Raw genomic sequence first — 25,592 nt, 5'->3', positions numbered from 1 at the left:
ATACACTCATCCTATGGTAGGTTTATGGCCGTAGCCATATTTTCAGGCTTTTACAGCCTTTTTCCTGTTTTTTTGGGCTTCTAAAATGATTGGAATAAAATTAACAAATTTCTACAGAATTCCATACAATCTTAAGTATGTTTTAATTGATTATTGATATTGCAAGTGCACTGCTGTGCGCTTATCTTTAAGAACATTACTTAAGCCTTAACGTTAATACGTTAATTTCATCGATATCGATACAGGCGGCTAAAATATTTGCTTATATCATTAACATTAATCAATAATAAAACCCATGGCTATAAATCATAAGGACGGACGGACTTGGTTAGATCGCTTAACAATGTCAAGAAAATGCCGAATATACTTTATAAGACCCCAAATTAGTATTTCGATGTGTTAAAATGACTCGAAATAGTGATGTGGGGCCGTATGAATTATACATTCTTGATAGCCTTGATCAGGGCTGCTGATTCGAGCAATTTTGAGTCGACTCCGATCCCGAATCCGGAAAGATTACTCGATTCCGACTCGAGACTCCAGAGTCGACTCCCAGCACTTAAATGTTTGAAAAAGATAAAAAATAAATAAAAAAAACAAGTAAAAAGGCGCTAAGTTCGGCTGGGCCGAACTTTGTATACCCATCACCTGGAGTATATATGTTAACCACTTTTCGTTAAACTCCGGTGAAAAATGCATACCTTATGCCCCATAGCAGCTTTGTCTAAAAATAAACCGATCTGAACCATATACGACATGGCTGTCGAAAAGCCTAACATAAGTCACTGTGGCAAATTTCAGGGAAATCGGATTATAAATGCGCCATTAATGAGGGCAAAACTTTAAATCGAGAGATCGGTCTATATGGCAGCTATATCCAAATCTAGACCTATGTGGGCCAAATTGCAGAAAGATGTCGAAGAGCCCAACACAACTGTCCCAAATTTCGGCGACATCGGACAATAAATGCGCCTTTTATGGTCCCATAGCATTAAATCGGGAGATCGGTCTATATGGCACCTATATGCAAATCTTGATCGATCTAGGTCAAATTGCAGAAATGTGTCGAGGGGCTTGACTTAATTCACTCTCCAAAATTTCGGCGACATCTTACGATAAATGCGCCGTTTATAGGCTCAAAACCTTAAATCGAGAGATCGGTCTATATGGCAGCTATAAACTTTGCACAGATTCTTTTTTTTGTCCATAAGCAGGTTAAGTTCGAAGAGGGGCTATATCCGACTATATCTCGATGTAGCCCCCATATATACCGATCCGCCGATTTAGGGTCTTTGGCCCATTAAAGCCATATTTATTATCCGATTTTGCTGAAATTTGAGACAGTGAGTTGTGTTGGACCCTTCGACATCCTTCTTCAATTTGGTTCAGATCGGTCCAGATTAAGATATACCTGTCATATAGACCGATCTGCCGATTTAGGGTCTAAAGCCCATAAAAGCCACATTTATTATCCGATTTTGCTGAAATTTGGGAAAGTGAGTTGTGTTAGAACCTTCGACATGGTTTTTCAATTTGGCCCAGATCGGTTCAGATTTGGATATAGCTGCCATATAGACCGATCTCTCGATTTGAAGTTTTGGGCCCATAAAAGGCGCATTTATTGTCCAATGTCGCCGAAATTTGGGACAGTGAGTTAAGTTAAGCCCCTCGACATACCTAGGCAATATAGCATATATCGGTCCAAATTTGGATATAGCTGCCATATAGACCGATCTCTCGATTTAAGGTTTTGAGACTATAAAAGGCGCATTTATTGTCTGATTTTGCAAAAATTTGGGACAGTGAGTTGTGTTAGGCCCTTCGACATCCTTCTTCAATTTGGTTTAGATCGGTCCAGATTTGGTTGCCATATAGACCCATCTATCGATTTGGGGTTTTGGGCCCATAAAAGGTGCATTTACTGTCTGATTTTGCCGTAATTTGAAACAGTGAGTTGTGTTAGTTCGTTCGATATTCTTATTTAATTTGGTCCAGATCGGTCCAGATTTGGGTATACCTGCCATATAGACCCATCTCCCGATTTAGGGTTTTGGGCCCATAAAAGCCGCATTTATTGTCCGATTTTGCCGAAATTTGAAACAGTGAGTTGTGTTAGTTTGTTTGACATTCTTCTTCAATTTGGTCCAGATCGGTCCTGATTTGGATATAGCTGCCATATAGACCGATCTCTCGATTTAAGATCTTGCGCATATAAAAGGCGCATTTATTGTCCGATTTTGCCAAAATTTGGGACAGTGAGTTGTGTTAGGCCCTCAGACATCCTTCTTCAATTTGGTTTAGATCTGTCCAGATTTGGATATAGCTGTCATATAGACCTATCTCTCGATTTAAGGTTTTGGGCCCATTAAAGCCGCATTTATTGTCCAATGTCGCCGAAATTTGGGTTAAGTTAAGCCCCTCGACATATCTAGGCAATATGGCATAGATCGGTCCAAATTTGGATATAGCTGCCATATAGACCGATCTCTCGATTAAAGGTTTTGAGCCTATAAAAGGAGCATTTATTGTCCGATTTTGCCAAAATTTGGGACAGTGAGTTGTGTTGAGCCCTTCGACATCCTTCTTCAATTTGGTTTAGATTGGTCCAGATTTGGATATAGTTGCTATATAGACCCATCTCTCGATTTACGGTTTTGGGCCCATAAAAGGTGCATTTAATGTCCGATTTTGCCGTAATTTGAAACAGTGAGTTGTGTTAGTTCGTTCGGCATTCTACATCACTTTGGCCCAGATCGGTCCAGATTTGAGTACAGCCGCCATATAGACCGATCTCTCGATATAATGTTTTTGGCCCATAAAAGGCGCATTTATAATCCGATTTAGCTGAACTTTGACACAGTGACTTATGTTAGGCTTTTCGACATACGTGTCGTATTTGGATATGGCTAACAAAAAGACCAATATTTTGTTCTACAAAATTGAACAATGACTTGTACTTATTAGACCTCTCAGTAGCCGTGTCGAATTTGGTCCATATCGGACCATATTTCGATAAAGCTGCTGTGGGGGATTATAACGAAAGGGGGTTTACATACATATACCCGAGGTGGTGAGTACACAAAGTTCGGCCTGGCCACAACACCTTTTTACTTGTTTTTTGTAGTCATAGCTGCATTTTTCATTATTTGTTAATAGCTAAATCCCTAATGGACGAAAATGAGATGTAAAGTTTTTTTTTTGTATTCCTAAGTTGGCAATAAATGAAAAACGTGCTTTTATTTTGTTAAAATTTTTGTTTTTTGCGAAACTGCAAATGTTGTACCGAAAATGAAAATGTTTTCAGAGATTTTTAACTTTTTTTGTATACGAAGCTTTAGTGTGAATTCTGAACTTAATACCTATCCACTTAAAATGAAAAAATTTTCAATTGATGAAAATTGTTTGTTCTATTAAGAAAAGTTCAATAATGATTAATGTGATCGTTTGTTTTTGTTTTTTTTTTTTAAATAAAATCTGTGTGCTAGGCAAACAAAGAACATAACAAAACAGATTTTTCTTAATTTCTAGTAAAGCTGTGTTGTGCAGTTTCCCTTTCGCAACAACTGTGTTTTTTTTTTCCTCCTCACTGATAAATAAATAAATTTCTATTAAACAATCTCCATCTTTTGCTATAAACCTTTTTTCAATTGCTCAAAGGCTGGGGGAGGCCATTATGGCATAACCGCCATATCTTTATGAGCCACTTTGAGTTCATGAATTTAATATCGATGGAAATTCAAGCATTTGAAAATAGATTTAAAGTTTAATCATTTTTTGCAAAACTACACCGCGAACAAAAAGAAAAAAAAAAAAACCCTACAACATTTATTGATGATGATAAGAACATGAGCCCCGTATGACGTTCTGTATATCGGACCAATTAATCAAGTCAATCATCAAACAAATGAACGTTCGGCCGATAGTTGCCACTTAAAGTTTATTTTCACAAATGAATGACTTATACTAGTAATACTAGATTTAATGTTATAGTATTTGTTGTGCCGGTATGTAATTCTGTCGCAATGCAATGCCATACATATCAAAATTCTATACAAATTTAAATGAGCTTCTCAGCCGTTGATTATAAGTAGGACACTAAGGTCACTGAACCGTGAAGAAAATCTATTGAGTGTGAAAGTTTAACCACCATATATTGGGTTGCCCAAAAAGTAATTGCGGATTTTTCATATAGTCGGCGTTGACAAATTTTTTCACAGCTTGTGACTCTGTAATTGCATTCTTTCTTCTGTCAGTTATCAGCTGTTACTTTTAGCTTGCTTTAGAAAAAAAGTGTAAAAAAAGTATATTTGATTAAAGTTCATTCTAAGTTTTATTAAAAATGCATTTACTTTCTTTTAAAAAATCCGCAATTACTTTTTGGGCAACCCAATAATATTCCCAAGTCTGAGATTTGCTATCATGAGTAAATGTAATTTTCATACCCTCCACCATAGGATGACGGTATACTCACTTCGTCGTTCCGTTGGTAACACTTTGAAATATTGCTCAAAGACCCCATAAAGTGTATATAAACTTGATTGCCTTGAGATTCTAAGTCGGTCCAGCAATGTCCGTCCGTCTGTGAAAATCACCGTGGCTGTCGAAAGCGTAAAGCTCAACAAGTAAAAGCGTGCTAAGTTTGGCCGGGCCGAATCTTGGGAACCCACCACCATGGATTCTGCTAAAATATCGGAGCTATATCTGGTTATAGACCGATTTGGACCGTACTTGGCACAGTTGTTGGAAGTCACAACATAATATCACATGCAAAATTTTAGCCAAATCCGACAAAAGTTGCGGCGTCTAGGGTCTCAAGAAGTCAAATCGGGAGATCGGTTTATATGGCAGCTATGTCAGGTTCTTGACCGATTTAAACAGTACTTAACGCAGTTGTTGAAAGTCATAACTCAACACCACATGCAAAATTTCAGGCGAATCGGACAAAAATTGCGGCGTCCAGGGGCTCAAGAAGTCAAATCGGGAGATCGGTTTATATGGCAGCTATATCAAGTTCTTGACCGATTTAAACAGTACTTAACGCAGTTGTTGAAAGTCATAACGTAACACCACATGCAAAATTTCAGCTAAATCGGACAAAAATTGTGGCGTCCAGGGGCTCAAGAAGTCAAATCGGGAGATCGGTTTATATGGGAGCTATATCAGTTTATAAACCGATTTGGACCGTATTTGGCACAGTTGTTGGAAGTCATAACGTTGCACTATGTGCAAAATTTCAGCCAAATCGGATGAAAATTGAAGCTTCCAGGGCCTCAAGAAGTCAAATCGGGAGATCGGTTAAATAGGAGCTATATCAGGTTCTTGACCGATTTGAACCGTACTTGGCGCAGTTATTGGACGTCATAAAGTTACACTATGTGCAAAATTTCAGCCAAATCGGATGAAAATTGAGGCTTCCAGGTCCTCAAGAAGTCAAATCGGGAGATCGGTTAAATGGGAGCTATATCAGGTTCTTGACCGATTTGAACCGCACTTGGCGCAGTTGTTGGAAGTCATAACGGAACACCATATGCAAATCTTCAGTCAAATCAAACAAAAATTGCGGCTTCCAGAGGATCAAGAAGTCATATCGGGAGATCGGTTTATATGGGAGCTATGTCTAAATCTAAACCGATAGGGCCCATTGTCAATCCCCAATGACCTACATCAATAGTTTGTATCTGTGCAAAATTTCTAGCGGCTAGCTTTACGCGTTCGATCGCTATCGTGATTTCGACAGACGGATCGACGGACGGACATGGCTAGATTCACTCAGGATGTCGAGACCATCATGGGGGTTCCTAGATCAATATTTCGAGGTATTGCAAACGGAATGATTAGATTAGTATACCCCCATCCTATGGTGGTGGGTATAAAAATAATTGAAAGTGGCTTCCCAAGATTCGGTCCAATTAATTTTTTAATTGAAACTGCTTCAATCACGATAATGATTATATGAATCACAGTTTTTAAAAAAGGTAATTGAGAAAAATTTTCAATTAAAAAAAAAAATGCATATTCGATTAAAAAAATGATTAAGAATTTTTGAAATTTCCATTTAATTTTTTAATTGATGTAAAAAGCTGAACTTTGGATACATACCACCTCGGGTATATATGTTAACCACCTTTCATCAAAATTCGGTGAAAATTTCATACCTTATGTCCCATAGCAGTTATATCAAAGTATGTTCCCAATTGGTCCAACTACTAATAAGTACAGTAGCTATATCTGAAAATAAACCGACTTGAACCATATACGACACTGATGTCGAAAAGCCTAACATAAGTCACTGTCCCAAATTTCAGTGAAATCGGATTATAAATGCGCCTATTATGGGACCAAGATTTTAAATCGAGATATCGGACTTCATGGCAGCTATATCTAAATCTGGACTGATTTCTGTGATCTTGCAGAAGAATGTTAAGGGGCTTACCTTAACTAACTGTCCCAAATTTCGACGACATCGGACAATAAATACGCCTTTATGGGCCCAAAACCTTAAATCGATAAATCGGTCTATACGGCAGCTATAAACTTTGCACAGCTTCTTTTTTTTTTTTGTCCATAAGCAGGTCGAAGATGGGCTATATGGGACTATATCTTGATATAGCTTCCATATAGACCGATCCGCCGATTTAGGGTCTTTGGCCCATAAAAGCCACATTTATTATCCGATTTTGCTGAAATTTGGGACAGTGAGTTGTGTTAGGCCCTTCGACATCTTTCTTCAATTTGGCCCAGATCGGTTCAGATTTGGATATAGCTGCCATATAGACCGATTTCTCGATTTAAGGTTTTGGGCCCATAAAAAGCGCATTAACTGTCCGATTTTGCCAAAATTTTGGACAGTGAGTTAAGTTAAGCCCCTCGACATATTTCTGCAATTTGGCGCAGATCGGTCCAGATTTGGATATAGCTGCCGTATAGACCGATCTCTCGATTTATGGTTTTGGCCCCATAAAAGTCGCATTTATTGTTCGATGTCGTCGGAATTTAGGACAGTAAGTTGTGTTGGGCCCCTCGACATATTTCTGCAATTTGTCCTCGAGCGATCAAGATTTGGATATAGTTGCCATATAGACCGATCTCTCCATTTAAGGTTTTGGGGCAATAAAAGGTGCATTTATTGTCCGATTTCGCCGAAATTTGAGACAGTGAGTTGTGTTGGGCATTTCGACATTCTTCTTTAATTTGGCCCAAATCGGTCCAGATTTGAATATGGCTGCCATATAGACCGATCTCTCGATATAAGCTGTTGGGGCCATAAAAGGCGAATTTATTGTCCAATGTCGCCGAAATTTGGGACAGTGAGTTAAGTTAAGCCACTCGACATATATCTGTAATTTGGCCTACATCGATCAAGATTTGCATATAGCTGCCATATAGACCGATCTCTCGATTTAAGGTTTTGGGGCCATAAGAGGCGCATTTACTGTCCGATTTCGATGAAATTTGGCACAGCGAGTTTGTTTAGGACCTTCGACATCCGTGTCGAATTTGGCTCAGATCGATCAAGATTTGCATATAGCTGCCATATAGACCGATCTCTTGATATAAGCTTTTGGGCCCATAAAAGGCGCATTTAATGTCAACTATCGCCGAAATTTGGGACAGTGAGTTGTGTTAAGCGCTTCGACAACTTTCTGCAATTCGGTCCAAATCGATCCAGATTAGGATATAGCTGCCATATAGGCCGATCTCTTGATATAAGCTTTTGTGGCCATAAAAGGCGCATTTATTGCCCGATATCGCCAAAATTTGGGACAGTGAGTTAAGTTAAGCCACTCAACATATATCTGCAATTTGGCCTAGATCGATCAAGATTTGCATATAGCTGCCATATAGACCGATATCTCGATATAAGCTCTTGGGCCCTTTAAAGCGCATTTATTGTCCGATATCGCCGAAATTTGGGACAGTGAGTTCGATTCAATTTCACTGAAATTTGACAGTGACTTATGTTGGGCTTTTCGACATCCGTGTCGTATATGGTTCAGATCGATTTATTTTTAGATGTAGCTACTAAAAATATCAATATTTTGTTATACACCATTGAACGATGATTTGTTCTTTTTAGTATTTGGTCCAAATCGGAACCTATTTCGATATAGCTGCTATGGGGCATAAGGTATGCATTATTCACCGGATTTTGTCGAAAGGTTTTTTTACTTGTTTTTTTCATTAATACATAGCTAACGCCTCAATTGTTGTTTGGAAGTTTAAAAATTTTCTTTGAATTCATTCAAAAGTTTATCATTTTTAATTTAATATCAGTAGACAGTGTTTGCTGATATCAGCAGGCTAGTTTCTCTGGGTGCAGCTCCCTTAAACACCCACCTTCCGTTTCGACTTGACCCCTGGAAGCCACAATTGTTATCCGAATTGGCTGAAATTTCACATGCTATGTTCTGTTACGATTTCCATCTGTAGTGTCAAGTATGGACCAAATCGGTGCATAACTTGCTATAGCTTCCATAAACATCCTCCTTCCGATTTGACACCTTGAGCCCCTGGAAGCCACAATTGTCATTCGATTAGATTGAAATTTCGCACGCAGTTTTCTGTTACAGAATTCCAATAATCGTGCCAAGTATGGACCAAATCGGTGTATAACCCTATATTGCTCCCACATACACCGATCGCCCCATCTGACATCTTGATATTTGGTACGTAAAGTACCCATACACCCTTCCACTAAGTTCATTTGGTGTTAGTTTATAGATTTAGACGGAAAATTAGAACGTTTTGAGGTTCCAATCGTTAGGTTTGCGTTGCAAATGCAAATTTTGCCCATGAACATTGCACTGAGCAACAGGGACAAACTCTTCACATATCAATAAGTGCAGTCCGATTCAAGTTTTAAGCTCAATGATAAGGGGCCTCCTTTTTGTAGACGAGTTCGAACGGCGTGTCGCAGTGCGACACCTCTTTGGAGAGAAGTTTTACATGGTAAAGTACCTCACATATGTTGCCAGCATTAGGAGGGAAAAACCACCGCTGAAAATGTTTTCTGATAGTCTCGCCAGGATTCGAACCCACGCGTTCAACGTCATAGGCGGACATGCTAAACTCTGCGCTACGGTGAGTTCCAATTATTATAGCATTATTATAATCATATTTAGGCGTAAATAGTTCAGCTGGTCACCCATCGGCTCCTGCTGCATTGTTGTTCTTCAGCCGGCTGATAGCTATGCTAACTATGCGGATTGGTCCGTGGGATTACTCGTCGCCAGCATCTCTTCTTCTCTTTGACTTTTTTAAGCTTGACTCCGCCATTTTTTGTGCTCAAATATTTATTCCGTCCCATCTTTGACTTCCTTTCGCAACACACCTTGTATAACATCGCCAATAATTTCATGTTTCGTAATTTTATGCCCAACAAATTCATTGACCTCCTGCTTAAATTCAAAGTACATATCTTTCTCAACGATATCTAAGTAAGTAGGCTATATAAAATTACAAGCAGGCATACATATGTTTTGATATTTCATCGGGACCAATATTGTTGTTATCTTGTGGCTTCATGTAGGTTCTAGAATATATGACACAAGCATGTATATAGGGGCGGGGACATTCAAGCTGTCAAATGATTTTTTTACTCCCATAACAAAATTGTTTTTGTACCGTCACACCAACATTTATGACGCTGTTTGTATGTTTGTTATTTCACAGTTTTTGGTAAGTGCGTCTTTGAAGTGTTTGGCCCTCCAGTGGCTATTTTCGGCTCCCCAAAAAATATTCCATTTCGAATCTTATCAGTTGGCCATTCCAGGCGGCTAATGTTTTCGCATTTCGCAAATGACAGTGCTGACACTGACAAACAATTTGTCATATGTTGGCATAGTTATCTTGTACTCGCTCTCACTCTCTTTTTGGATGGGAGAGGGGGAAGTGGCGGCTCTCCATACCAGGTTCCAAGATAATCTCTGATGTTAGAGTTTGTAAATGTCTGTCCGTTTGTCCATCTATCTGTCAGTACATACCTTTCGTTGCCTTATCTGTGCTGTATATGGAGGAAAAGTGAAATTTGCAAAATGTTAATCGATGTGGAATCGATTCGATTGTCATAGAGCCTATAACCGCACAACTGTTGCTCGTCTATGTTCAACACACTTCACTCTGTTCGATAATATTTGTCGGCTTATCAATTTATTACGAAAATGTTTCATTCCTTGAACGTGGGTAATGTTCACCTTATCTAAATATTATGTTCATGGTCCACTTGAGAACAGTGGGTTCTGGAGGATGGCTGTTTTTGTTTGAAACAAGTAAAAGGGCGTTAAGTTCGGCCGGGCCGAACTTTGGATACCCACCACCTCGGGTATATATATGTAAACCACCTTTCATCAAAATTCGAGGAAAATTTCATACTTTACGTCCCATAGCAGTTATATCGAAATATGTTCCGATTTGGACCAAATACTATTAAGTACAGTTGCTATATCTAGAAATAAACCGATCTGAACCATATACGACATGGATGTCGAAAAGCCTAACATAAGTCAATGTGTCAAATTTCAATGAAATCGGATTATAAATACGCTTTTTATGGGGCCAAGACTTTAAATCGAGAAATAGTTCTACATGGCAGGACCGATTAGGGCCAAGTTGCAGAAAAATTTCAAGGAGCCTAACACAAATTTGGCGAAATCGGACAATAAATGCGCCTTTTATGGGCCCAAAACCTTGAATCGAGAGATCGGTCTATATGGCAGCTATATTCAAATCTGAACCGATCAGGGCCAAATTGAAGGGAGATATTGAAGGGTCTATGACAACTCACTGTCCCAAATTTCAGCAAAATCGTATAATAAGTGTGACTTTTATGGGCTTAAGACCCTAAATTGGAGAATCTGTCTATATGGCAGCTATATTCAAATCTGGACCGATCTGGGCCAAATTGAAGAAGGACGTCGAAGAGCCTAACTAAACTCACAGTCTCAAATTTCACCGACATCGGACAATAAATGCGCCTTTTATGGCCCAAAAACCTAAAACCGAGATGGCAGCTATATCCAAATCTGGACCGATCTGTGCGATATTGCAGATGTATGTCAAGGGGCTTAACTTAACTCACTGTCCCAAATTTCGGCGACATCGGACAATAAATGCGTCTTTTATGGGCCCAAAACCTTAAATCGAGAGATCGGTCTATATGGCAGCTATATGTAAATCTGAACCGATCAGGGCCAAATTGAAGGGAGATATTGAAGGGTCTAAGCCAACTCACTGTCCCAAATTTCAGCAAAATCGTATAATAAGTGTGAGAATCTGTCTATTTGGCAGATATATCGAAATCTGGACCGATCTGGGCCAAATTGAAGAAGGACGTCGAAGACCCTAACTAAACTCACTGTCTCAAATTTCACCGATATCGGACAATAAATGCGCCTTTTATGGCCCAAAAACCTAAAACCGAGATATCGGTCTATATGGCAGCGATATCCAAATCTGGACCGATCTGTGCGATATTGCAGATGTATGTCAAGGGGCTTAACTTTACTCACTGTTCCAAATTTCGGCAACATCGGACAATAAATGTGGCTTTTATGGGCCTAAGACCCTAAATCGAGAGATCGGTCTATATGGCAGCTATATCCAAATCTGAACCGATCAGGGCCAAATTGTAATGCAACGTAATCTAACCTACTTACTTTGTTGTTATCGTCAATTATCGTACTATAAGCGGTACTCAGAATAAATTTCAAATCGCCTCGAGATGTCTTTTTCCACTTAGTATTTCTCCATCGAAAGTTGTTGGCAAACCTTATCTTGTCCTTTTCTTGCGAACGGTAATTGGTATGCAGAGGCTGCAAACATTGCAAAGCGAGCTGATGCATTAGCCTTTGGTTTTCAATCATTCAACTGGTGATCCATTGGCTCCTGCTGGCTTGTTGTTACTGCCTAATTTGACGATTGATTGGTTTTCCATTTCTTTTTATACCCTCCACCATAAGATGGGGGTATACTCATTTCATCATTCTGTTTGTAGCTCCTCGAAATATTCCTCTGAGACCCCATAAAGTTTATATATTCTAGATCGTCATGTAAATTTAAGTCGATCTAGCCATGTCCTTCCGTCCGTCCGTCTGTCTGTCGAAAGCACGCTAACTTTTGAAGGAGTAAAGCTAGCCGCTTGAAATTTTGTACGAATACTTCTTATTAGTGTAGGTCGATTGGGATTGTAAATGGGCCATATCGGTCCATAACCTGATATAGCTGTCATATAAACCGATTTTGGATCTTGACTTCTTGAGCCACTAGAGGGCGCAATTCTTATCAGATTTGGCTGAAATTTCGCATGAGGTGTTTTCTTATGATTTCCAACAACTGTGTTAAGTGTAGATGAAATTGGTCCATAACCTGATATAGCTGTCATATAAACCGATCTGGGGTCTTGACATCTTCAGCCTCTATAGGGCGCAATTTTCTCCGATTTAGCCGAAATTTTGCATGAGGTGTTTTGTTATGACTTTCAACAACTATGCTAAGTATGGTTCAAATCGGTCCATAACCTGATATAGTTGCCTTATGAACCGATCTGGGATCTTGACTTCTTGAGCATCTAGAGGTCGCAATTCTTATCCGATTTGGCTGAAATTTTTTTCAACGGATTCTCTCATGAACTGCAACATACGTGTCAATTATGGTCTGAATCGATTTATAGCCTGGTACAGCTCCCATATGAACCGATCTGGGATCTCGACTTCTTGAGCCTCTAGATGGTGCAATTATTATCCGATTCGGCTGAAAGTGTACACAATGTCTTCTACTATGGTCTTCAACATACCATTTAATTATGGTCCGAATCGGACCATAACTTGATATAGCTCCAATAACATAGCAATTATTTTCTTTTATCCTTTGTTTGCCTAACAGAGATACCGGGAAAAGAACTTGACGAATGCGATCCATGGTGGAAGGTTTATAAGATTTGGCCCGGCCGAACTTAGCACGCTTTTACTTGTTTTTTTATAAGAAGTTGGAGATGCGGCATGCATTTTAGACCTTTAAGAATTAGTTTTGTCTTCTAAATTTCACTGCTGGGATGGTTAAAGTCATATCTAATCGTTACCCTACGTCACTCAATTACGTTGTATGTACTATATGCAGGTAAAACTATAGAGCAAAGTTATTACGAGGGTTGCCTTTTATATTTTGGGATTGGACAACGATTGTGTTGCAATCTGTCTACTGATAGCTCTATCATAAAGCTTGACAGTTTTTAGGGTTATACGTACTGAGAACGTTTTGACATACGAACGCTTTTTGTGTTGTTTACAGTGACTTATAGGGTTCTTCTCGCCCAAAAATGAAACTAAATCGTGAACATTTTAGTGCCATTATTTTTTACAATTTTCGACGTGGTTTAACCCTACAACAGTGCATCGATGAACTTTATAAAATTTTTGGCGATGAAGCTCCAACAAGTTCACTTCAAGACGAATTTCGGGAAGGTCGTTTAAAGTCAGTTGTTGTTCCAAAAACCATTGATGCTGTGCGCCAACTGATATTACAAGATCGTCATGTGACCATTCGCGAGATTGAGACAACCTTAGGCATTAGTGGGGCCAGCATACATTCAATATGGCATGAACATTTGACCGTCAAAAAACGTTTGTTTGCGTTGGATGCCACACAATTTGTCAATCGCTCAAAAAAACGCTCGTGTCGATTGTTCGAAGGAAATGCAGACTCTATGACATCGTGACAGGTGATGAATTTATGCCTATGAGCCCGAAAGTAAACAGCAGTCGATTGTGTGGGTGTTTCAAGAAGAGTCAAATCCAACAAAAGTTGCTCGCACCCGAAGCACATCCAAGCAAATGATCGTCCGTTTATTCGGAAAAACTGGACAAGTCGCAATCGTATCACCAGAACAAAGCAGAACAGTCAATTCTGAGTGGCACCCAACCATTTGTTGGGTGCCAGTTGTCTTCCAAGAAATCAGGAAAACCAAACGCTGAATACGGATCACTCTTCATCACGACAATGCGAGCTCTCACGCATGGGCTGCAACTGCATTTTTATACCCACCACCGAAGGATGGGGGTGCATTCATTTTGTCATTCCTTTAAAATATATATTCTCGATCAGCGTAAAAATCTTAAACGATCTAGCCATGTCCGCCCGTCTGTCCGTGTGTCTGTTTGAATCACGCTACAGCCTTTAAAAATTGAGATATTAAGCTGAAACTTTGCACAGATTATTTTTTTGTCCATAAGCAGGGTAACTTCGAAGATGGGCTATATTGGACTATATCTTGATATAGCCCCCATATAGACAGATTCTCCGATTTAGGGTCTTAGGCCCATAAAAGCCACATTTATTATACGATTTTGCTGAAATTTGGGACAATGAGTTGTGTTAGGCCCTACGACATTCTTCTTCAATTTGGCCCAGATCGGTCCAGATTTGGATATAGCTGTCATATAGACCGATCCGTCAGTTTAGGGTCTTAGGTCCATAAAAGGCGCATTTATTGTCCGATGTCGCCGAAATTTGGGACCGTAAGTTAAGTTAAGCCCCTCGACATATTTCTGCAATGTGGCACAGATAAAAGCCACATTTATTATCCGATTTTGCCAACATTTGGGACAGTGAGTTGTATTGGGCCCTGCAACATATTTCTGCAGTTTGGCCCAGATCGGTCCAAATTTGGATATAGCTCCCATATAGACCGATCTCTCGATTTAAGGTTTTGGGCCCATAAAAGCCACATTTATTATCCGATTTGGCTGAAATTTGGGAAAGTGAATTGAGTTGGGCCGTTCGACATCCTTCTGTAGTTTGGCCAAGATCGGTCCAGATTTGGATATAGCACCCATATAGACCGATCTCTCGATTAAAGGTTTTGGGTCCATAAAAGGCGTATTTATTGCCCGATGTCGCAGACATTTAGGACAGTGAGTTAAGTTAAGTCCCTCGACATACTTCTGCAATATGGCATAGATCGGTCCAAATTTGGATATAGCTGCCATATAGACCGATCTCTCGATTTAAGGTTTTGAGCCCATAAAAGGCGCATTTATTGTCCAATTTTGCCAAAATTTGGTACAGTGAGTTGTGTTACGCCTTTCGATATCCTTCTTCAATTTGGCCCAGATCGGTTCAGATTTGGATATAGCTGCCATATAGATCGATCTTTCGATTTAAGGTTTTGGGCCCATAAAAGCCACATTTATTATCCGATTTGGCTGAAAGTTGGGACAGTAAATTGAGTAAGACCCTCCGACATCCAGCTTGAATTTGGCCCAGATCGGTCCAGATTTGGATATAGCTGCCGATTTAGGGTCTTGGACCCATAAAAGACGCATTTATTATCCGATTTTGCTGAAATTTGGGACAGTAAGTCGTGTAAGGTGCTTCGACATCTTGTTTGAATTTGGCCCAGATCAGTCCAGATTTGGATATAGCTGCCATATAGACCGATCTTTCGATTTAAGGTTTTGGGCTCTTAAAAGGCGCATTTATTGCCCGATTTCGCCGAAATTTGGGACAGTGAGTTGTATTAGCCTCTTCGACATTTTTCTGCAACTTGGCCCCAATCGGTCCAGATTTGAATATAGCTGTCATATAGACCGATCTCCGATTTAAGTTTTTGGGCCCTTAAAAGGTGCATTTATAATCCGATTTCACTGAAATTTGACACAGTGACTTATGTTAGGCTTTTCGACTTCAGTGTCGCATATGGTTCAGATGGGTTCATATTTAGATAAAGCTACTAAAAATGTGTATAGATCTTGCAATATTTTTAAAAACAACAAAGCGATTTTCGGTGATTAATATTTGTTTTTGTGTTCTCTTTAGCCCAAAATATAAAAGGCAACCCTCGTACCCATCAATATTGGTGTCCAGTTATGACACATATTTCACCGAAAGCACTTACAAATGTAATAACCAACTATGTACTTAATTATTATTAGTTTAGAAAGTTTCTGCGAAACAATCGATGGTGGTGTTAAAAGATACTTCAAAGTTTATTGAACTCATTGAACAAATTGTAAATTATGGAGTGGTTTTCAGATGTTCCCAAACTACTTGTTACACATCGCCTAAAGTAGCTGGGCACGCCAGACCCTAACGATCTCTTGGCAAACTCATACAACGCACTGTTCTATGGATTACACACATACATGCGTAGTTACCCATTATAAATGTACATACCAATGATGGGGGAAAAAAAAGTATTTCAGAATTGAAGGCTTGTTTCCGAAATAAAATGACAGAGAGCGAGAGAAGAGAATTGGAAACCGTACCATCGATCACCGACCTGATAACACACAGAGTACCCGTCATTGCAGCCGGTTTCTGATGGCATTTTTCTCCTGCTGTTTTTCTTTTTGCCTCACTATTTACTCAATATTGTCGTTACGTATTGAAACACAGAAGCGGCCAACCAACTGTTGGAGTCCAGTTTTGGTCACAGACACTCTACAACTCTTTGACAACGTGGATGTGTTTTTCTCATATTTGAGTAGTTTTTCGTTGGGAAATTAATTCGAGAATTCGTCCAGAAAGCTGTGGTGACGACAATCCGTGGTGGTGTAGTTTTTTTTCTTCGTTTTTTTTTTTATATTTGAACTAGAATAATTTCAATATCTATCGAGCCGGTGTTTTTGTGTGTTATTTGCATTTTTAGTGTTGTCTGGTGCGATAAGACAATAAAAACTAAGGGGGTTTTCTAAGAAAAAAGAAAAAACAATTTGAATAAAACATACGATAGATTGAAAGAACCCAGTAAGTTGTTCGAAAAAATTGAAGTTTTAAACAATATTGCCATCTTCATTGAAGCAACTGGTTTCCTGAGGTGCAAGTTACACATGTGAGTTGGATTTTTGTTGGCCTTTTTATAATTTTTTTATGTTTAGTATATCACTGCACTACATTTTCTCAACTCAATTGTTATGACGTAGCCCAAAACATCAAAAAAATGTATGTTTTCGACGATAACTTTTTAAAGGAAGTGTACATTTCCTCTTAATAGCATGCCCCTATCCCCAGAGAATTAATCTCTACTTTAAATCTCAATCTTCATTTAGTATGACGAAAATTCCAGAGTATAATGCTCCAAAACAGAGCTGCAATTCTTAAGCACATGTATGTACGTATATATAACAAGTAAAAGCGTTCTTAGTTCGGCCGAGCCGAATCTTATATACCCTCCACCATGTATCGCATATGTCGAATTCTTTTCTCGGCATCTCTTCTTAGGCAAAAAAAGGATAAAAGAAAAGATTTCATCTGCTATTAGAGCGACATCAAGATATGGTCCGGTTTGGACCACAATTAAATTATATGTTGGAGACCTAAGAATTGCGCCCTTTGGGGGCTCAAGAAGTAAAATAGAGAAATCGATTTATATGGGAGCTTTATCAGGCAATAGACCGATTCAGACCATAATAAACAAGTATGTTGATGGTCATGAGAGGATCCGTCGTACAAAATTTCAGGCAAATCGGATAAGAATTGCGCCCTCTAGAGGCTAAAGAAGTCAAGACCCAAGATCGGTTTATATGGCAGCTATATCAGGTTATGGACCGATATGAACCATACTTAGCACAGTTGTTGGATATCATAACGAAACATGTTGTGTAAAATTACATTTCAATCGGATAAGAATTGCGCCCTCTAGAGGCTAAAGAAGTCAAGACACAAGATCGGTTTATATGGCAGCTATATCAGGTTATGGACCGATATGAACCATACTTAGCCCAGTTGTTGGATATCATAACAAAACACTTTGTGTAAAATTTCATTCCAATCGGATAAGAATTGCGCCCTCTAGAGGCTAAAGAAGTCAAGACCCAAGATCGGTTTATATGGCAGCTATATCAGGTTATGAACCGATTTGAACCTTATTTGGCACAGTTGTTAGATATCATAACAAAACACGTTGTGCAAAATTTCATTCCAATCGGATAAGAATTGCGCCCTCTAGAGGCTAAAGAAGTCGAGACCCAAGATCGGTTTATATGGCAGCTATATGAGGTTATGGACCGATTTGAACCTTATTTGGCACAGTTGTTGGATATCTTAATAAAACATGTTGTGCAAAATTTCATTCCAATCGGATAAGAATTGCGCCCTCTAGAGGCTCAGGAAGTCAAGACCCAAGATCGGTTTATATGGCAGCTATATGAGATTATGCACCGATTTGAACCTTATTTGGCACAGTTGTTGGATATCTTAACAAAACATGTTGTGCAATGTTTCATTCCAATCGGATTAGAATTGCGCCCTCTAGAGGCTCAAGAAGTCAAGACTCAAGATCGGTTTATATGGCAGCTATATCAGGTTATGCACCGATTTGAACCTTATTTGGCACAGTTGTTGGATATCTTAACAAAACATGTTGTGCAATGTTTCATTCCAATCGGATTAGAATTGCGCCCTCTAGAGGCTCAAGAAGTCAAGATCCCAGATCGGTTTATATGGCAGCTATATCAGGTTATGGACCGATTTGAATTATTCTTCGCACAGTTGTTGGATATCATAACAAAACATGTTGTGCAAAATTTCATTCCAATCGGATAAGAATTGCGCCCTCTAGAGGCTAAAGAAGTCAAGACCCAAGATCGGTTTATATGGCAGCTATATCAGGTTATGGACCGATACGAACCATACTTAGCACAGTTGTTGGATATCATAACAAAACACGTTGTGCAAAATTTCATTCCAATCGGATAAGAATTGCGCCCTCTAGGGGCTCAAGAAATCAAGACCAAAGATCGGTTTATATGGCAGCTATATCAGGTTATGAACCGATTTGAACCTTATTTGGCACAGTTGTTGGATATCATAACAAAACACGTTGTGCAAAATTTCATTCCTATCGGATAAGAATTGCGCCCTCTAGAGGCTCAAGAAATCAAGACCCAAGATCGGTTTATATGGCAGCTATATCAGGTTATGAACCGATTTGAACCTTATTTGGCACAGTTGTTAGATATCATAACAAAACACGTTGTGCAAAATTTCATTCCAATCGTATAAGAATTGCGTCCTCTAGAGGCTAAAGTCAAGACCCAAGATCGGTTTATATGGCAGCTATATCAGGTCTTGGACCGATTTGAACCTTATTTGGCACAGTTGTTGGATATCATAACAAAACACGTTGTGCAGTGTTTCATTCCAATCGGATTAGAATTGCGCCCTCTAGAGGCTCAAGAAATTAAGACCCAAGATCGGTTTATACGGCAGCTATATCAAAACATGGGCCGATATGGCCCATTTACAATCCCAACCGACCTACACTAATAATAAGTATTTGTGCAAAATTTTAAGCGGCTAGCTTTACTCCTTCGAAAGTTAGCGTACTTTCGACAGACAGACGGACGGACGGACAGACGGACGGACATGGCTAGATCGACATAAAATGTCAAGACGATCAAGAATATATATACATTGTGGGGTCTCAGACGAATATTTCGAGTAGTTACAAACAGAATGACGAAATTAGTATACCCCCTTCCTATGGTGGAGGGTATAAAAAGTGGACAGTGGACTTAGTACTTTGTTGAATAAATGTCGAGTGTATGTAGTTGAAAAATGTCATTTAATAAAAGTGTTAAAATTATTAGCCAATGTTAAATATATGACAAACTCTCATTCATATATGTATGTATGTATGTATGTGTATATACATGAAATACATATGCTTACATTTTATCTATGAAATTGATAAAACTAAAAAAAAATAAATGTAAAAAAAAACTCATAAAATGTTTATGTACCAGGCAAATGAACTTTGTTCAAAACAAACTTTACTACAACTGCGGCAAGTGTTAAGATTTTGTTTTTGTTTTTATGACAACTAATTGATTGTTTACAGGCGGTGGTGTTTTGCATTGTGACCACTTAGTGTTGTTTAAATAGTATTCGATTCGGTTGCTGCAAAAGGGGCTTTGAACCGGATTTGGGGATATAAGGCTGCTCAAGTATATTTCATTTGGAATGTAGTGGGGAACGATAAATGCTTGCAAGAATTTGCGAGATCGTTCATTCCGTCTAAGAATTTATCGGTTCAAGATAAAATATGGTTTAACCGGGCATGCAGAGATGCCGTCAGATCAAAAGAGGATGCATTTAGGACTTGGCGTCTGAACAAAAATGCCAATACCCCAATGCTGCGCAAACAGGCAAGAACTTCGTGTGCCAGAGTACTTAGACACGAAAAGTTTCTTTACGAACAGCGTCTTCGTGCCAAAGTTATTGCTTCTCCAAGGGGAAGCTAGAGCTTTTGGTCATTCGTAAAAAGAGTAAATGGCAACCCATCGGCAATCCCAACTCTTGTTAAGGATGATCAGGTATTCACTGACCCGGTTGATAAGGCTAATCTAATGGCTGAAATGTTTGCAGAAAATTCTTCCTTGCCGTTTAGCAATCAACCACTCCCCGTGATTAAAAGTGTTTCTAGTTCGATGCCTCAGATATTCTTTCGAACACGTGTAGTTAAAAGGGTCCTTGCGGATATCGACGTTAATAAATCTCCGGGCCCGGACGTTATATCAACACCTGGTCCTTTGTAAGTGTTCTTCGACGCTTGCTCGTCCACTACACAACCTTTTCAGCCTTGCTTACCATGCAGGAGTTTGCCCGGTGCGTTGGAAGGTTGCAAACGTTCAGCCCATCCCCAAAAAAGGTGGGGCGAACAATCCTGCGAATTACCGGCCAATTGCGATATGCTCCGTGCTCTCCAATGTTATGGAGAGTACCATCATTTTGTCACATACTTAGAGTCCAATGACCTTCTTAGCGGTAGACAGTATGGGTTTCGCAGTAATCGCTCTACGGGAGACCTAATGGCATTTTTGTCGGAACGATAGAGTCGCTCTATCCACCAGTTTGGTGAGAGTAAGGTCGTGGCTCTGGATATCTCCAAGGCATTTGATAGGGTCTGGCACGGTGCACTTTTATCAAAGCTTGTCGCTTTTCGAGTCGGTAATAACTTCGTTCGATTTATATCGAGCTTTCTCAGAGATCGCACTATACGAGTTGTTGTAAATAGGTTCTCATCAGATAAGTATACATTGACCGCAGGTGTGCCACAAGGCTCTGTCCTTTCCCCTTCCCTTTTTCTTATTTTCATTGACGATCTATTGGGTCAGACTTCGAATCCCGTCTACTCAAGAAATTGGGGACAGAAGGCGCATTATGGATGAGACGCTCTCCCAGGATTTGTTGGCCATTTCCGAGTTGGGTAGAATGAACAGAGTAGACTTTAACGCACAGAATACGCAATGCTGTTTCCATGCCATTGGGTTGCCCAAAAAGTAATTGTGGATTTTGTATATAGTCGGCGTTGACAAATTTTTTCACAGCTTGTGACTCTGTAATTGCATTCTTTCTTCTGTCAGTTATCAGCTGTTTCTTTTAGCTTGCTTTAGAAAAAAAGTGTAAAAAAAGTATATTTGATTAAAGTTCATTCTAAGTTTTATTAAAAATGCATTTACTTTCTTTTAAAAAATCCGCAATTACTTTTTGGGCAACCCAATATATTGACGGTATAGATATTGAACAGTGGGATGCTCTTGATGTTCTGGACATAAAGATACAATGTGATGTCCGCTGGTCAAAACACGTATTCGAAGTGTCGAAAGAAGCATTCAATTGTTTGGGCTTTCTTAAGCGGTGCAAGAAATATTTCACCCTCTCTGATCTTCTCAATATCTATACTACCTACATCAGGCCGAGTATGGAATATAACTCTCATATATGGGCTGGAGCTCCAAAATCATCCATGGAGCTACTTGACCGGGTTCAACGGAGAGCGATGGTGTTGATTGGGAACTGTAGGGTATTCAACTCTATTGCTTCTCTTGAACATCGTCGGAAGGTGGGTAGCATTGTATTGCTCTATCGTTATTTTCTTGGCGTGTGTTCTAGGGATACTCGTCTTCTTATCCCTCACGTTAGGATGTTCACTAGGAATACAAGACTTGCCAGGAACTTACACCCGTTTGTAAGTGATTGGCCAGTCGACCGAATCAGGCATTACCGAGAAAATTAATTTTTCTCCCGAACCATTCGTATGTGGAATCGACTTCCGGCTAATGTCTTTCCAACCGACCCTCCCCCTTACCCCAATTATCAAAAACGCCAGATCTCGGAAATGGGGGCAGCGATTTAAGCAAAGTTTTGTACGCCACCTAAGAGTACCAGAAAAACACGAAATTGCTATAAAATTTTAGGGTCAAATAACCTGGGGGGACGCCCCACCCGAACGGACATGTGTACCGATTGGGACAATATGGGTATCAAATGAAAGGTATTTAAGAGTAGAGTACGAATTTGGTATAAAAATTTCACTCTTAACTTTCGGGGGGGTCCCTAACCCCCAAAAAAGCCTCAAGAGGACACTTTTACCGCTTTGGGCAATATGGTTATGAAATGAAAGATATTTGGAAGCTGAGTACACATCTGTTATAAGAATTTGGTATAATGACACCCTAAGTGTCGGGGGATCCGCCACCTCCTAAAACACCTCCCAACAGGACACTTTAACCACTTTGATCAATATGGGTATCAAATGAAAGGTATTTAAAGTAGAATACAAATAAAATCGTGCTCTAGCACTATGCTGATATTACTTCAGGGTCCGCCCTCTAAACTCCTCCTTTCAAATATAAAACGAATGTGATAACAAATGTTTATGCCAATGGCGCGAAATATCTGAAAGACCGTACCAGTATCCCCCAAACAGGGCTTATTTCCTGACGTGACCGTAAAGTGCTCAAATAAAATAAGAGAGTGAAAGAAAGCGCAGCGGAGGGGGCCCTGTCCAGCTAGTACTCTATATCGGAAGATCGGTCTATGTGCAAGCTATATCCGAATATGGTCCGATGTGAACGATATTCAACAAAAAGGTTTAGAGGGGTACCGAAACTCACTGTGCCAAATTTCATTAAAATACAATAGGATGAAAAATGCTCCTTTTATAGGCTCATTACATAATATCGGGAGATCGGTCTATATGGCAGCTATATCCAAATATGGTCCGATCTGTACCACATTTGGCAGGAATGGGTAGGGGATACATACCAGAATACACTGTGCCAAATTTCATCGAATTCGGGTAATAAATGGATCTTTTATGGCCTCAATACCCTATATCGGGGGATCGGGTGGTCGGTCTAAGGGCAGCTATATCCAAATACAGTCCGATCTGAACCGCACTTCACAGAAATTAATAGGGGTCTACCAGAGCTCACTGTGCCAAATTTCATCGAAATCAGATGAGCTATATCCGAATATGGTCCGATGACCAATTTATTCCCTCAAGACCTTAAGTCTGGAGATCGGGCGGCTATATAAAACTAAAATCCCACTTTATGAGATCAGAAGGTCAGGTCGATATCATCAAAAATTGTTTGGAATTTTTTTTAAACCCAAGATATTATACAATATTGGAAATACCCAAAAAAGTGGTTATTGGGTATTTACCCAAGCGTTGGGTATTTACCCGGTAGAACTTTGATATGGGTTTCTACATATATGCATCACTAATGAGTGCATTAACTTTATTTCTTGCCGTGCGGAATTCCTCATGAAATTAAGGCCCTTTGAAACGCTTCCACCTGGAGTAGGCAAGGTCCCTGTTACGAATAAAATTCCTATTCGAGGAATTAAACCAAGGCTGGAGGCCACCGTAGCGCAGAGGTTACCATGTCCGCCTGTGACGCTGAATGCCTAGGTTCGAATCCTGCCGAGACCATCAGAAAAAATTTTCAGTTCGATTTTGCTGAAATTTAGGACAGTGAGTTGCGTTAGGCCACTCGAAATCCTTCTTCAATTTGGCCTAGATCGGTCCAGGTTTGGATATAGCTGTCATATCCGCCGATTTAAGGCCCACAAAAGGCGCATTTATTGTCCTATGTCGCCGAAATTTGGGACAGAGTGTTAAGTACCTCTTCAATTTGGCTTAGATCGTTTCAGATTTGGATATAGCTGCCATATAGACCGATCTGCCAATTTAGGGTTTAGGCCTATAAAAGCTACATTTATGATCCGATTTTGGTGAAATTTTGGGACAGTGAGTTGTGTTAGGCCTTTCGACAAGCGTCTTCATTTTGGCCCAAATCGGTCTAGACTTGAATATAGCTGTCATATAGACCGATTCGCCGATTTAGGGTTTAAGGCCCATAAAAGCTACATTTATTATCCGATTTTGGTGAAATTTAGGACAGTGAGTTGTGTTAGGCCCTTCGACAACTTTCTTCAATTTGGTCCCAGATCGGTTCAGATTTGAATATAGCTGTCATATAGACCGATCTTTCGATTTAAGGTATTGGGCCCATAAAAGCCACATTTATTATCCGATTTCGCTGAAATTTGGGCCAATGAGTTGTGTTAGGCCCTTTGACAACTTTCTTCAATTTGGCCCCAGATCGGTCCAGATTTGAATATAGCTGCCATATAGACCGATCTCTCGATTTAAAGTATTGGGCCCATAAAAGCCACATTTATTATCCGATTTCGCTGAAATTTGGGCCAATGAGTTGTGTTAGGCCCTTTGACAACTTTCTTCAATTTGGCCTAGATCGTTACAGATTTGGACATAGCTGCCATATATACCGATCTCTCGATTTAATGTTTTGGCCCATAACAGGCGCATTTATTGCCCGATGTCGCCGAAATTTGGTGCAGTGAGTTGTGTTAGGCCCTTCGACATTCTTCTTCAATTTGGCCCAGATCGGTCCAGATTTGAATATAGCTGTCATATAGACCGATCTCTCGATATAATGTTTTAGGCCCAAAAAAGCCACATTTATTATCCGATTTTGTTGAAATTTGGGACAGTGAGTTAGATTAAGCCCCTCGATATACTTCTGCAATATGGCACAGATCGGTCCAGATTTGGATATAGCTAGCTTATGGACCGATCTCTCGATTTAAGGTTTTAGGCCCATAAATAGCGCATTTATTGTCCGATTTTGCCGAAATGTGGAACAATGAGTTTTGTTGGGCCCTTTGACATCCTTCTTCAATTTGGCCCAGATCGGTCCAGATTTGGATATAGCTGCCATAGACCGATCTCTCGATTTAAGGTCTTGCGCCCATAAAAGCCACATTTATTACATGATTTTGCTGAAATTTGTGACAGTGAGTTGTGTTAGGCCCTTCGACAACTTTCTTCAGTTTGGCCCCAGATCGGTCCAGATTTGAATATAGCTGCCATATAGACCAACCTCCGTTTTAAGTTTTTGGGCCCTTAAAAGACGCATTTATTCTCCGATTTCGCCGAAATTTGGGACAGTGTGTTGTGTTAGGTTCTTTGATATATTTCTGCAACTTGGTCCCAATCGGTCCAGATTTAAATAAATCTGCCATATAAACCGATCTCTCGTTTTAAAGTCTTGGCCCCATAAAAGGTGCATTTATTATCCGATTCCACTGAAATTTGACACAGTGACTAATGTTAGTCTTTTCGACATCCGTGTCGTATCACGTATCACTACCAAAAAGACCAATATTTTGTTATACACAATGGAACAATGACTTGTACTTATTAGTATTTGGTCCAAATCGAAACATATTTCAAGATAGCTGCTATGAGGTAGCAGCAGGTATGCATTTTTCACCGAATTTTG

General features: G+C 39.6%; 1 protein-coding gene across 4 annotated transcripts in view; it reads left to right on the top strand.

The window, feature by feature from the left end:
* LOC106086948 (glycerol kinase) overlaps positions 1–25,592 on the top strand; it is a 53,842-nt gene that overhangs the window by 20,395 nt on the left and 7,855 nt on the right. The window contains exon 1 of one of the 4 annotated variants that reach the window (XM_013251777.2): positions 16,729–16,825. The exons of the other annotated variants lie outside the window; for them this stretch is intronic. The gene's annotated coding sequence lies outside the window, so the exon portion shown is untranslated. Of the gene's footprint in view, positions 1–16,728; positions 16,826–25,592 lie in introns of those variants that run through there. 4 annotated transcript variants of the gene reach the window in all.

Source organism: Stomoxys calcitrans, chromosome 1 (genome assembly GCF_963082655.1).
Source record: "Stomoxys calcitrans chromosome 1, idStoCalc2.1, whole genome shotgun sequence".
In the NCBI taxonomy this organism is placed as follows: domain Eukaryota; kingdom Metazoa; phylum Arthropoda; class Insecta; order Diptera; family Muscidae; genus Stomoxys; species Stomoxys calcitrans.
The sequence above is the reverse complement of the archived record's forward strand: the minus strand, read 5'-3'. Positions and strand labels throughout refer to the sequence as shown.